The following is an 11,350-nucleotide window of genomic DNA, read 5'->3' as shown; positions in this document are numbered from 1 at the left end:
CCACAGAGGGACAGTTTCAATAGCTGCCAAGTTGACTGTCCTCCCTTATTGCTTTTTTGGTTGCTTGGTTGGGGTTTTTCATTTTGTTTGTTTTTGTTTTTTGTTTTGTTGTTGTTGTTGTTGTTGGTTGGTTGGTTTTGATATACCAATCCTTGAACTTTATCTAAACAGTAGAGAAACAGGCAATTAACAAAGAGAAGGCTTTGGAAGAAATATGCAAATGTCCTAGTTGAGCACAACTTCAAAATATCTCAGCGGCATTGCCTGGGGGATCAAAGACAATGTGGACTCACTCCAGTGGGAATGCTGCATAGACTCAACATGATTGTCCCAAGGCCTCTCTTTGCAGCAAGAGAGGGGAAAAGCAGTGTAAATGATAGAGAGAAAGGGATAAGGAAGATGCGAGTGTGTGTGGGAGTATGTGGTACTCCACCGGATAGCAGGGACATGCTGAATGTAGAAGAGCTCTCTCCCTTCATCTCCATAACCTCGTTAGGGTTGTGTTAGGCTGCCTATTCATAGAAGAGGAGGCTAAGGGCTAAAGCGTTGAGAGCAGCCACATTGCTGGTCACTGATGAACCTACTGAGACACCTGGGACTCTGAACCAAGATGATTCCAAACAAAAGGAAGAGGAAAAAGGAATAAAGGGGAGATGTTTTCAGTTGGTTCTTAGTGACACAAAAACTTACAGGCTTTGGGATATGAAGATGGTCTTTAAAAGGAAAAACAAAACAAAACAGGATCCAGGATCAATGGAGAATTTAGCTTCAGTGCTGTTTTTGATTAATGTCCTGAAGCCCCGTATGAAAAGGCGGTATCAGCAAACAGAACACTCTGTGGTTAGTTTAATGAGAGGTGGGGGCTGAAACTCAAGACTTAAAAAAAAAAAAGTATTAGTGAAACAGAACACAACCAAACACATTCTTTCTTCTTCCCATTTCATTTGATCCCTTTTAAGATCCAGTCATCACAGTCTGTGTCCCAGCTGGGGGTAGGGCCTGGCTTTCAGCAAGCCAAGACAGGGATTTCCCATAAAGCACTAGGAGAGGACCTGCCTTGGAAGCTCACACAAGGTCAGTTTGCACAAAGAGGCTGCAATAGGTGGACAGACAGCTTTGGGTAAGAAAGGTAATCTGATCTGTTACATTTGCCAGAGCTGAGTCAAAGGATTGGAGACAGATAGCTTTGTGGACTTAGGCTAAGTTGCAGCATGATGTCATAAAAACTGCTAGAGAAATGCATGTGACATGAAAGCATAGTGGAAAGCGGAGCTATTTGGAGAGAGGGGGTGAAGGGGTGTAATTCACTGGAGGGGGTGAAGAAGTGTAATAACACGTAGGCGTGAGCATGCCACTGTGAAACCTTTGTGTGTTAACTTTAAATTTTAATTTTAAAAATCCTTTAGTGAGAATGCCTTTCCAGAATTGTTTCTCCTTCATGGAGTATCTTATTAAGTATATTCTGTGTGCTATTTCCTCATGCCTTTCTCTTTCATTGCTTTTTGTTTCCCAAGACAGGATCTTATTGCTAAGTAGCCCAGACTAGTCTGGAAGTCATGATTCCTCTGCCGTGGTCTCTGAAGTGCTAGAATTATACCATCAGTTCATGCCACATGACTTAACTGATAATTAAATTTTATGCAGCCTTAAGTTTGTTCTTAGAAGTCCTAAGACTATAAATCTAACAGCATATCCTCATGACTCCGTATAACCACAATAAACTTATCTATGATTGGTGACTAATGCTTTCCTGAGTCTGGAGACCAGGGGCTCAGCAAGTCTTTGTTCTCTCTGTCATGAGTGTATCACCCTCTTAAATCCATCCCAAGTGAACAGTTACCATTTTCTTCTTTTCAACTGATCTCCAACTCGAAGCCACTCTGTTCTGTGGTTGCCTCTGCCTTCACCCCTGTATGAGGATGCCACGCTTTCATGTTAAGCCTCTTGTGGGCATCTCTACAGAATCTCCCTGGCATTTTACAGGCACAAGATAAGGAAAACACTCCCTAGTTACAGATGGATCAGATGTCAAGCCTTAGCTCTGCCTCTGCTTGCCATGAAGCTTTGATTACTGACTCTACCTTGCTCTTCCAGTTCACCAACAGTAAAACAGCACTGGCTCCCTGGGATGGTGAGAAAAATTAACATAAAATCACAGAATGCACGGAGCATGGTAAGTTCTCCCTAAATGATCAATAATGCAGCTCCCAGGGCTTGCCTGCTGCTGCAGCACCCCATCTTCCTTCACTCACCCTTCCATCGACATCACATCCATGGGTGGACACTCATCACTGCTCTTCTCTTTTTCTCATTTTTAATCATACAGCAAAGGAATAATTGTATGGAATTGAATATAAATATTTGTTTCCAGACAGATTCTGGCAAATGGAATTGGTAACAAAGGAAAGATGGATTTGCAATGGAAGTCGCTGGAATCAGAAATAAGATGCTTTGCTTGCAGTGTGGCTCGGTACATGGATATCTGCCTGGAAAACGATCACCGTTCATGGGCTTCATCACTCGGACTCAAAGGTTCAAACTTAGCAGTCAAGAAGGGGTCGTTTCAAATTCTGATTCCGTTTAGGTAAAAGGAAAAATGATCTTGATTTTGTCCAATACCTTTTGTCTGACCTTGAGATATCCCTAGGCTCAGCTGTAAAGTGCATCTCTTGGCTTTGAGAGGGATGCTTGGGTAATCAGGCTGTGTAAATTGCAGCAGTAAAAAGAAAAAAAAAAAAAGCAAAACGGAAAAAAAAAAAGGTAACAACAAAAATCCTCCAAGAGTAAAGATAAAGAACAACCTGTGTATACCCTGCTCACAGAGAAGACACTATGTACCGAAATAACCGAAGCTGAATGTAACCATTCTCCAGCAGTGCAAGCAAGCCCTGCCTCCCAGGCTGGGTGACCTTGGGGAAGTTACTATAATTCTGTTTACCTTGGTGTCCTCCAATAAAACGAGATTAATAATGGTAATGCCAGTGTGTTAAAGATGAAGGCTGGGGCAGTGACTCAGCTGGCAAAGTCTTTGTCACACAAGCAGGAGAACCAGAGGTTGAGCCGCAGAACCCAGATCCACTGCTGGAGACACACAGATAGGTGGCCAGCTTCAGCTTGCTGGCCAGCCAGCCTACCCTAACCAGAGAGCCACGGGCCAAAGAGATCCTGTGCCCAAGAAACAAGGTAGACTGCTCCTGAAGAGTGATAGCCAAGGCTGACCTATGGCCTCAATACCAACCTGTGCCTGCCTGTGCGCACGCACACACACACACACACATACACAAAAGTTAATAAGGCTAGGTTCAGACAAGAAGATTGCCCTACATACAAAACCACTTTTGGCTGTATAGTGAGTTCTGGAACAGCCTGAACTACTGATACCTTGATTCAAATATAAAATTAATAAATGCATAGTAAGAGTATTAACTACTACTTTACATGAGTCAACTGAAATATTTTTACACTGTGAAAATGATACTTGCAATGGTTGCAGCAGTTATGATGAGGATAAGTGGACTTTAATAAAGCCCACTGATACCGTCCTCAAACCAAATAGTTCTGTACTTAACAAAAGATTTAAGGGGTTCTTTTGACATATTTGCCCAAATATAAAACTCTGCTATAAAAGACAAACGTTTCTCTGTACTTTATGTGTTTGTAGATGCATTATTTTAGAATTGGAGTCTTTCTAATATCCTCTAAGTTCATCATATTGGGGTAAAATGGTGTGTTAGATTGATAACCAGATTCCAGTGCCCAGTGTTTGAATCCCAGGCTAGTAACAAGACAGATGTTTACAGGCAAGCGTTTCAGGCTCACAGCCTTGGTCTTCTTAGATGTGGAAGTGCAAGCAGATGAGTCATGGGATTTATACACACCCAATGCACAGGTCCATGAGCTCTGAGTCAGGATGAGCGTCAGTCATCCTTGTCTATTTCCTGTTCGTTCATACATCTGGAACTTCACACAGAACTATTTTCTCTTGACCCCTAGACTATAACTTTCAGTCCAGTAGATAAAATCAAGATGCTACAGAATTCCTTTCCTGGGGAAGAAGAAAGAAAATAAAGACAGTTGAAGCAAAACAAAGTCCGTGGCTCTAAAGGACACAACCTGAAAGTACTTTTTGTCTTAATTCTTGGACCACAGGCTGTCTCTGTTGGAGACATGTGGCTCCTTGTACTCATAGATAAGTACTAGGGAAGCCAGGGGTATGAAACACACAGGGCTGCCTTTCCAAAGGGAGAGCCGTATAACCTGCTCTCCACCTAGAAGGCTGGGAACAGGGTGGTTAATGGCCTGGTGACCTCTGTGCCACCTATGTGACATGGGCTTCTTTAGACCCCAGACCCTTATCTTCTTCCTCGGTCAATCTATAGCACTACCCTCCCCAGACCCTTATCATGTGCCCTTTTTACTTTGAGACGGCTCTATAGGTTCTATAGAACCTATCTTTGTGGAAAGTACATCCCACGTACTTTACAAAGAGTTTCAATGTAGCCATGTCTTAAGTCTATGTCTTAGCCATGTCTTGTGCACACAGGATTGAGTTAATTGTCACCAGGAAAGTTTTCGCTAAAGTGGCAGTGCTTAAAAATGCCTAAAATAAACTACCTGGTGTCAGACTCTGAATTTGAACCCATACTGGCTACTGAGTCACGTTGAACCAGACTTCCATTTTCCTCTCACGGATCAACACTCCGCTGGCCACAGTGTTTGCAGAGACCACGCACATGTCTCTACTGGACTGGTGACAACAAAGGTCAAAAATATTTCCAATGTTAGATAAAATCAATTCATCCTATGTTATGTAACTTGAAATCAACAAAAGGGTCTTTTTAAAAATGGTTCGTTGAAATAGAATTATACTACTTTCCACATTCACATCCCCATCCAGCCTCGCCTAGCTGTCCTCTCAGGCCCACTCTCAAGTAGACAGCTTCCTTTTCATCCATTATTATTGTTGCATATGTGTGTATGTAACTAGCTGAGTCCATCTCTGTTGTTTTTGTGTGTAGATGGTTTCAAGGCTGAGCACTCTGCATTAGACGACCAAGAAGGGGGCTCTGGGAGAATCTAACTCTCCCTTTCTTTGAGTTGCCCATAGCTCTTTTGTCGGGTGGGACTCTGCAAATTTTTCTCCTTTTGTGTTAATATGTCCACTGATACTGCCATTGTTCCAATACTGTTCATACAGCCATTTCTAGAGGACTGGTTCACGGCAGACATCATGGTATTCTGGCTCTTATATTGTTTCTGCCCACTCTTCCTCAATGTTCCCTGAGCCATAGATTCACGGGCTGTGGCACAGACCTATCCGTTGGGGGTAGGCTACCCAAATCCATTGATCTCTGCATTGTGTGTTTAAGAAAAAAAAAAGTATGAAACTAACTAAACTTAATCACGACTCCCAAGATGATATTTACTGAAGAGATCGTCTTGAGATTTTTTTAAATAAGATGACCCCTTAATATACTGTAAATATTACATCACAAATACATAATTTTTAAGCCTTTAAAGAACATATCCTCTACAAAAAGAATCTGCTCAAAATTGAAAACCATTTCAGTCATCTAGGTCCCAAAGAGTCTCTCAAGCATTTGCCTTATTTCCAGGAGAGACTGATAACTTGGAATCCTTCTCCATACTCATTGTAGTAGACAAAGCAGCAGCTTCACACCGCTTCTGAGGGCCTGTGTGAGTCTTCTTAGCACATGAGAGGTGCTGCTCAATTACTTCAGAGACCTACAAGAAAAAAGGATTGTAATTCCAAACCAAACTGTTCATATGTGACATTTTCCTGCATGGGCAAGCCTCCTCAGTTTTATCTTGACATATCTGCTATCTCTCTAAAAGCTTTTTCACATTTAAAAAAAAAAAATGCCATTTCACACATAGCACAACGCTCACATCGCTCACATGGGCGTGCCAAAAATCATCATATGATCTCTGGGAGATTGGTTATATTTTTATCATGAACAAGAACTAGCAAATTTATGCTACATAAGTATATACGAGTCTCGCACATGGTCTTATTAACATGCCATGGTAAAGATTAGCTGCACAGAGTGTAAATGGCATAACTAAGGATGTGGGTTAGGGGAGACAGAGAGACAGAGAGATTGAGAATCCAGAAGTTTGGATCTTAAAATTATTTGATTTATATCTTTGAAAGATGATTTAAAGGACCCTGAAACCAAGCCTGGTGACCTGAGTTGGATCCCCAGGACCTACATGGTACAAGGAAAGATCTGATTCTTACCAGTTGTCTTCTGACCTCCACACGCGTGTCTATCTGTGTGAACAAATAGACATATACAGACTCTTTTGCTCTCTCTCTCTCACCCTCTCACCCTCCCCCCCCCACATTTAAATATATAAATGAATGAATGAATGTAAATAAATGGAATTTTTTAAAACTTAAAAATTTTCTTTTTTTGAGGCAGGGTTTCTCTGTGTAGCCCCAGATGTCCTTGAACTCAAATGGTAGACCAGGCTGGCCTTGAATTCATAGAGCTCCTCCTGCCTCTGCCTGCTATATGCTAAGTAAGATTAAAGGCGTGTGCTACCATTCCCGGCTGAAGAAACTTTTTAAAAGCTATTTAAATTGTTTTTGTCTGGTATTTTTAGTATCCACACACACATTATCCACCTCTGCCTCAGCATTAGTAAACCTGCAATTTTGGAAACTAGATAAGATCAGGTACACAAAAGTGCGTTTAAATTCCTTGCAAATCTGAATTGTAGTAGCATACTAATACTAGTACTGGCTGTTATTTTGTACCTGACACTATCTTAAATTCATTAAAGATATTACTCATACATTAGTCACAATAATTCTGTAAAATAGTTACACTTCTTACACAGTAGAACAGGAAATCATGAAACTAATATGATACAGGCAACCAGCTTGACACCAAAACCAGTATTCTTAACTTTGAGTAAACTGACTTTGCAGGCCTGGGATTTAACTATGCCTGTGAGACTAGCTGTGACTATTAGTTTTCATACTGTGACTTACCACCTAACCTTTTTTTCCTTTTTCTCTTCCTTTGATGATAGAACAAGTTTTCCTTTTCATACCCATACCTTTCCATAATGGACAGCCAATCAAAGATCCCACAGAAACCAGCCAGTCAACAAATCCTTACTCAGCTTAAACAAGAATTGGGTCCAGAGGCCAGCAAGAAGGACCCACACAAAGCCAATGACAGTCCCTTTCAGAAATACACCCTAAGAGACAGATAATTCCTCGTCTTCTAGGACTGCAGTTGTGATGGCAGACTGTGTCATTTGTTTCACTAACCTGACATCTGAAACACCTTGTGTGTGAGGAATCTACTACCTCAGCAGTAAAGTGTGAGCCCATTCAAGAAGACAGGCACTTAACAAGTGGCTGGGATGGAAAGAGCTCAGTGTTCACAAGTGTTTGCTGTTCTTCCAGAGGACCTGAGTTCAGTTTCCAGTGCCCATGCCAGACAACTCACAACTCTCCAGCTCCAACTCCCTCTTCTGGCATCTTCAAGTACCTGCACACTTAGAATACATACATACACATAAATTTTAAAAAAAAAAATTAAAGAAGTTAGTATACCAGATAGTGTTGTGTAACAGTTTCCTCTGAGATTGAAACATTCCATCCTGTAGGGAAACTCCTTAAACAGGAAGGAGAACAGTTCAAAACAGCTTCCAGAAGTCCCTGAACCTGGCCAGATTCACAAGGTCCCTCCCTGTCAGAGTAAGCAATAAAAACTGAGGGTCCCTCTCACATGAGCTAAGCAAAGCAGCAAAGAAGCCTCTGAGACCAGACCACCTGCCTGGAAGAAGCAGAGACCAGCTAAGCTACCTGGAAGAGACTTAGGCCAACTGAGCACTTGGAAGGGACCCTTTCTAACCTGTCATGTTGCCTGCAGGCTGTTCAGTGTGCTTCAGGTTCTCAGCTTCTGTGAGTTGTCACCCATGCTGGGGTGGGCTTTGGTGATTCAGCTGTCTTAGAGTCATTTCTGCTTTTGTAAGTAACCCCTCACCCATACTCTTGTAAGGAGCACCAATAAAGCTCATTGGTTCACCAAGTTGGACTTTGGTGAGATCAGTACTTTGGTCTGTCATGTGATCCCTGTCTGGGTTGAATAGGCATGTGTGTTGCTTTTTCCCAGGAAAAGTTTGTCACACGGCAGTTAGTCCGTGTCAACGTTCATTGCAGCTACAGTACAGGGGTAAAACTTGAGACGCACAGATTCCTGGTTTTGATTAGAAGTTACTGACTCATAGTGTCTCCAGATCCAGGTTCCCACAAATGGCAAGCGTTCTTGCTTTTTTAAGGCTACCCTAGTATCCCCTTGAAGACATCTTTCTTCAGCTATTGATAAATATGTGGGTTGCTTCTAAATTTTCACTAGCATCACAGTGAGCAAGGTGTCTCTTTGACACACTAATTTCATTTCCTTTTGATATGTTCCCAAAAGTGGGATTGTCAGCTAGATGGTAATTCTTTATAGATACATCTTCATACCATTTTCCACACTGGCTGTATAAATTTAAACTTCCACAAAGTACATAAACATACATTAAAACACAGCATCATGTCTCATAAATGTGCACTGTTCTCATTTGTTTAATAAAATCATTAAAAACAAAAAAAATTGGGGGGGAGGGGGAAGCACCTGAAAAGGAAAAGGGTTTCTTTTATATCCAAAGAAGTTGAGACTGTGTAATCTGTTTGTGTAGAGGGTGACATGGGGAAACACACACATCCGAGAAGGTGAAGGGCTGCAGATCTAAACACATTGTTTGGTGTTAGCACTCAGCGTTGGTGCACACAGAAGAGGGGCCAAGAACACTTCTCTGTGGAGTCGGTCCTAGCTCAGTGACGTGTGCCTGAGGGAAAGCTGGTGTGACTTCTCACATGTGCTCTGCAACCCTTCCCCTCCAGCCCTCACCTTTTTTGATAGCCGTCTTATAATTAAAATGGCCGCTGATTTTCTAGAGTTTGAAACTAAAATCCTGCCTTAGTTTTCTAACCACTACCATGTTAACAGTGGGCTCAAAAAGGGTTGACAAAAAAGAACATTCACTCAAACGCTTACAGTTAAGGAAGTGTGAGCCCCGAAACGGAGGTGTCATCGGGGCTGTGTTCATTTTGGGGAGTTCTGCAGGAAAACACAGGTGCTCTGCTTTTGCCTTGCATGAGAGGTTTCTTCCTTCATTTTGGAAGGCAGTAATATTATATATCTCACTGAGCATTTCTCCTCCATTCGACTCCTTTCTTTTACCTTCCCTTTCTACCTATGTGGGCTCATCTGGATAATCCATTTATTTTAAGTAAGCTTATCTTAAGCAGTCTTAATTTCCGTTGCAGTTCTAACTCCCCTTTGCTATGTAATTTAACTCACTCATAGATCTTAGCAACTAGGATGTAGATGTCTTGGTGGGGGGGGACACCCTAAATTATGGAGTTACATGAGGTATGCACACTATCCAAGCATAGACACAAGGTAATGGGGGCAACTTGGAAATTAGAATTTGATCTGATTGAAAAGAATCAAGACGCAGTTGATATTAACAGATGGGATTCCCTCAGTCACCTCTGTGGGGAATTTCATTGTAGAAAAGCCCTGGGACACCCAGCTTCACACGAAGGAGTGAAGTAATGCAGGGACAGTGAGTGTGCGGACATTATTCTTCCTAGCATTGGACAGAGCAAGGTAAAATGCTGTAGGTACAATGTCCCCCACGGGGTCATTGTTCATCTTCTATAATTGTGTGGGCCGTGGTATTCCTCTCACTGCCACCCTCACCCCCTACACGCATACAACCTCCACCCAAAACACCCAAAGATTGTCCTTAGATGTTGCCAATTTACAAGGTGATGAGTTTGAAAGTCAAGGAAAATTCCTTAGACAAAACTAAGGGTGGGGATGATGAAGGACTAGGACCTTCAAAGGTTTGCAATAGAGATACCTTGGAAGATTCCAATGACTCATGCTATAGCCCCTACTAAGGTTAGAGGAAGCCTTTAGCCCTTTTTTCTTTTTTTAATAAAACTGCTTCTGCATTGTTTAGAAGTCTTAGGAGGTCTCACTGGCTCTTTTCTAAAGGCCAGAGATTAATACAGTAGAAACAGACTTCCCTGACATCTTGGGAAATACTGGCATTTTGAAGTCACAAATATTAGTATTTAATGACCAAGTTCAAGGCAGTAGATGTAAAATAACATAACACCAGGATTTCGGATGACCATAACACCTGCCTTTTGATGACCATGCCAGAGACCACATTCAAGCCCCTTGCGTTGAAACGATAGTCCAAGGTCCTACAAGGTTTTTATAATTTATAAAAAGAAAGAAAGAAAGAAAAAGAATCCAGACCTGGGATGGAAAAGGTCACTCTGAGCCACTGAGGTAAGAATCCACTGTCTTCATCAAGCACTGTGAGCTGGGTCACTTCCAGTACTGGGAGGCAAAAAAAAAAAAAAAAAAAGTCACTTTGGAAGAGGCAGAAACATAAAAGCAGGCACTGTACCTCCTGTCTGTCAAGCTAACTATGCATCAGAGAAAGGAAGAGACAATATTCGTTATTCAGCCTTTTAGATCGTTACTGAAAATAGCTCACTGCTGTTAATTCCCGGAGACTCACCCAGTGATACACAATTTATTTATTGTGTGTGTAAATGTAGCTTTTATTCTCCTGGGGGAATTGTTGTCACAAGGTATTACTTCCTCTGTCTGCTAATCTAGGCCTAACCCTGGAAGCTTCTAGCCTCCATACAATCTAGGCCTTGAATGTTTTCAGCCTCTGAGACTTACTGCTGAATAAGCTCACCCTTTCTTGTTCTTTCTGAGCTCTGGCCTGGCTGGTTCAATTCAGCTGTTCTGGCTCAAACTTCTCTCCCAGTTGACTTAATCTGGCTTCTCTCTCGGCTCCTCAATTGCTCTCCTTGGCCTCAAACTAGCTCCAGCAATCCTCTCTAATCTTTTGTCTCTTTCTCATTCTCTGGCTCATTTGGTCTTCACCTGAGTTCTTTGTCTTCAGCCTGTCTCTCTATTACTGTCCCAGTAAAACTGCCTCTTCTCTCTCTCCTCTCTGCATTGTACGTTAATTTCCCTGTCCTCTCTCCTCCCATGAGAGTTGGGCGTATGCTGTTCTGTCAAGTCTATCTGTGATTCATCAGTGCTCCTGCCACTCAATTAAGCATCACTTTCAAACATGGGTATTTCCTTCTACAAACTAACTTTACCTTCACTATTTAGGATTAACAGCATGTACCACCACAACTGAACCTAAGCTTTTCTTTACCTGAAACTTGCTCCATAACCAGGCTGGCCTTGAACTCAGATCTGCTTGCCTCTGT

General features: G+C 42.0%; 3 long non-coding RNA genes across 6 annotated transcripts; 1 reads left to right on the top strand and 2 right to left on the bottom strand.

Annotated features, from left to right (window-relative positions):
- Positions 1 to 1,078: 1,078 nt before the first annotated feature.
- LOC129689391 (uncharacterized) lies at positions 1,079 to 2,976 on the top strand. Of its 2 annotated transcripts, XR_008722095.1 has the most exons (3): positions 1,079 to 1,129; positions 2,095 to 2,173; positions 2,372 to 2,976. It is a non-coding gene; the product is annotated as an uncharacterized LOC129689391 (long non-coding RNA). The 2 variants fall into 2 exon arrangements; XR_008722094.1 differs by lacking the exon at positions 1,079 to 1,129 and having other exon boundaries at positions 1,582 to 2,173.
- A 646-nt stretch (positions 2,977 to 3,622) lies between these two features.
- Positions 3,623 to 4,743, bottom strand: LOC129689392 (uncharacterized). The gene is made up of 2 exons (XR_008722096.1): positions 4,615 to 4,743; positions 3,623 to 4,045 (listed from the first exon to the last, which is right to left on the bottom strand). It is a non-coding gene; the product is annotated as an uncharacterized LOC129689392 (long non-coding RNA).
- Positions 4,744 to 5,500: 757 nt separating this feature from the next.
- On the bottom strand, positions 5,501 to 11,075 carry LOC129689390 (uncharacterized). 3 transcript variants are annotated; one of them, XR_008722092.1, is made up of 5 exons: positions 10,636 to 11,075; positions 10,368 to 10,451; positions 7,307 to 7,536; positions 6,263 to 6,295; positions 5,501 to 5,745 (listed from the first exon to the last, which is right to left on the bottom strand). It is a non-coding gene; the product is annotated as an uncharacterized LOC129689390 (long non-coding RNA). The 3 variants fall into 3 exon arrangements; XR_008722093.1 differs by having other exon boundaries at positions 10,822 to 11,075; XR_008722091.1 differs by having other exon boundaries at positions 11,013 to 11,075.
- Between the last annotated feature and the right edge of the window lie 275 nt (positions 11,076 to 11,350).

This window comes from Psammomys obesus, unplaced genomic scaffold (assembly GCF_907164565.1).
Source record: "Psammomys obesus unplaced genomic scaffold, mPsaObe1.curated_primary_1811, whole genome shotgun sequence".
In the NCBI taxonomy this organism is placed as follows: Eukaryota; Metazoa; Chordata; class Mammalia; order Rodentia; family Muridae; genus Psammomys; species Psammomys obesus.
The sequence above is the reverse complement of the archived record's forward strand: the minus strand, read 5'-3'. Positions and strand labels throughout refer to the sequence as shown.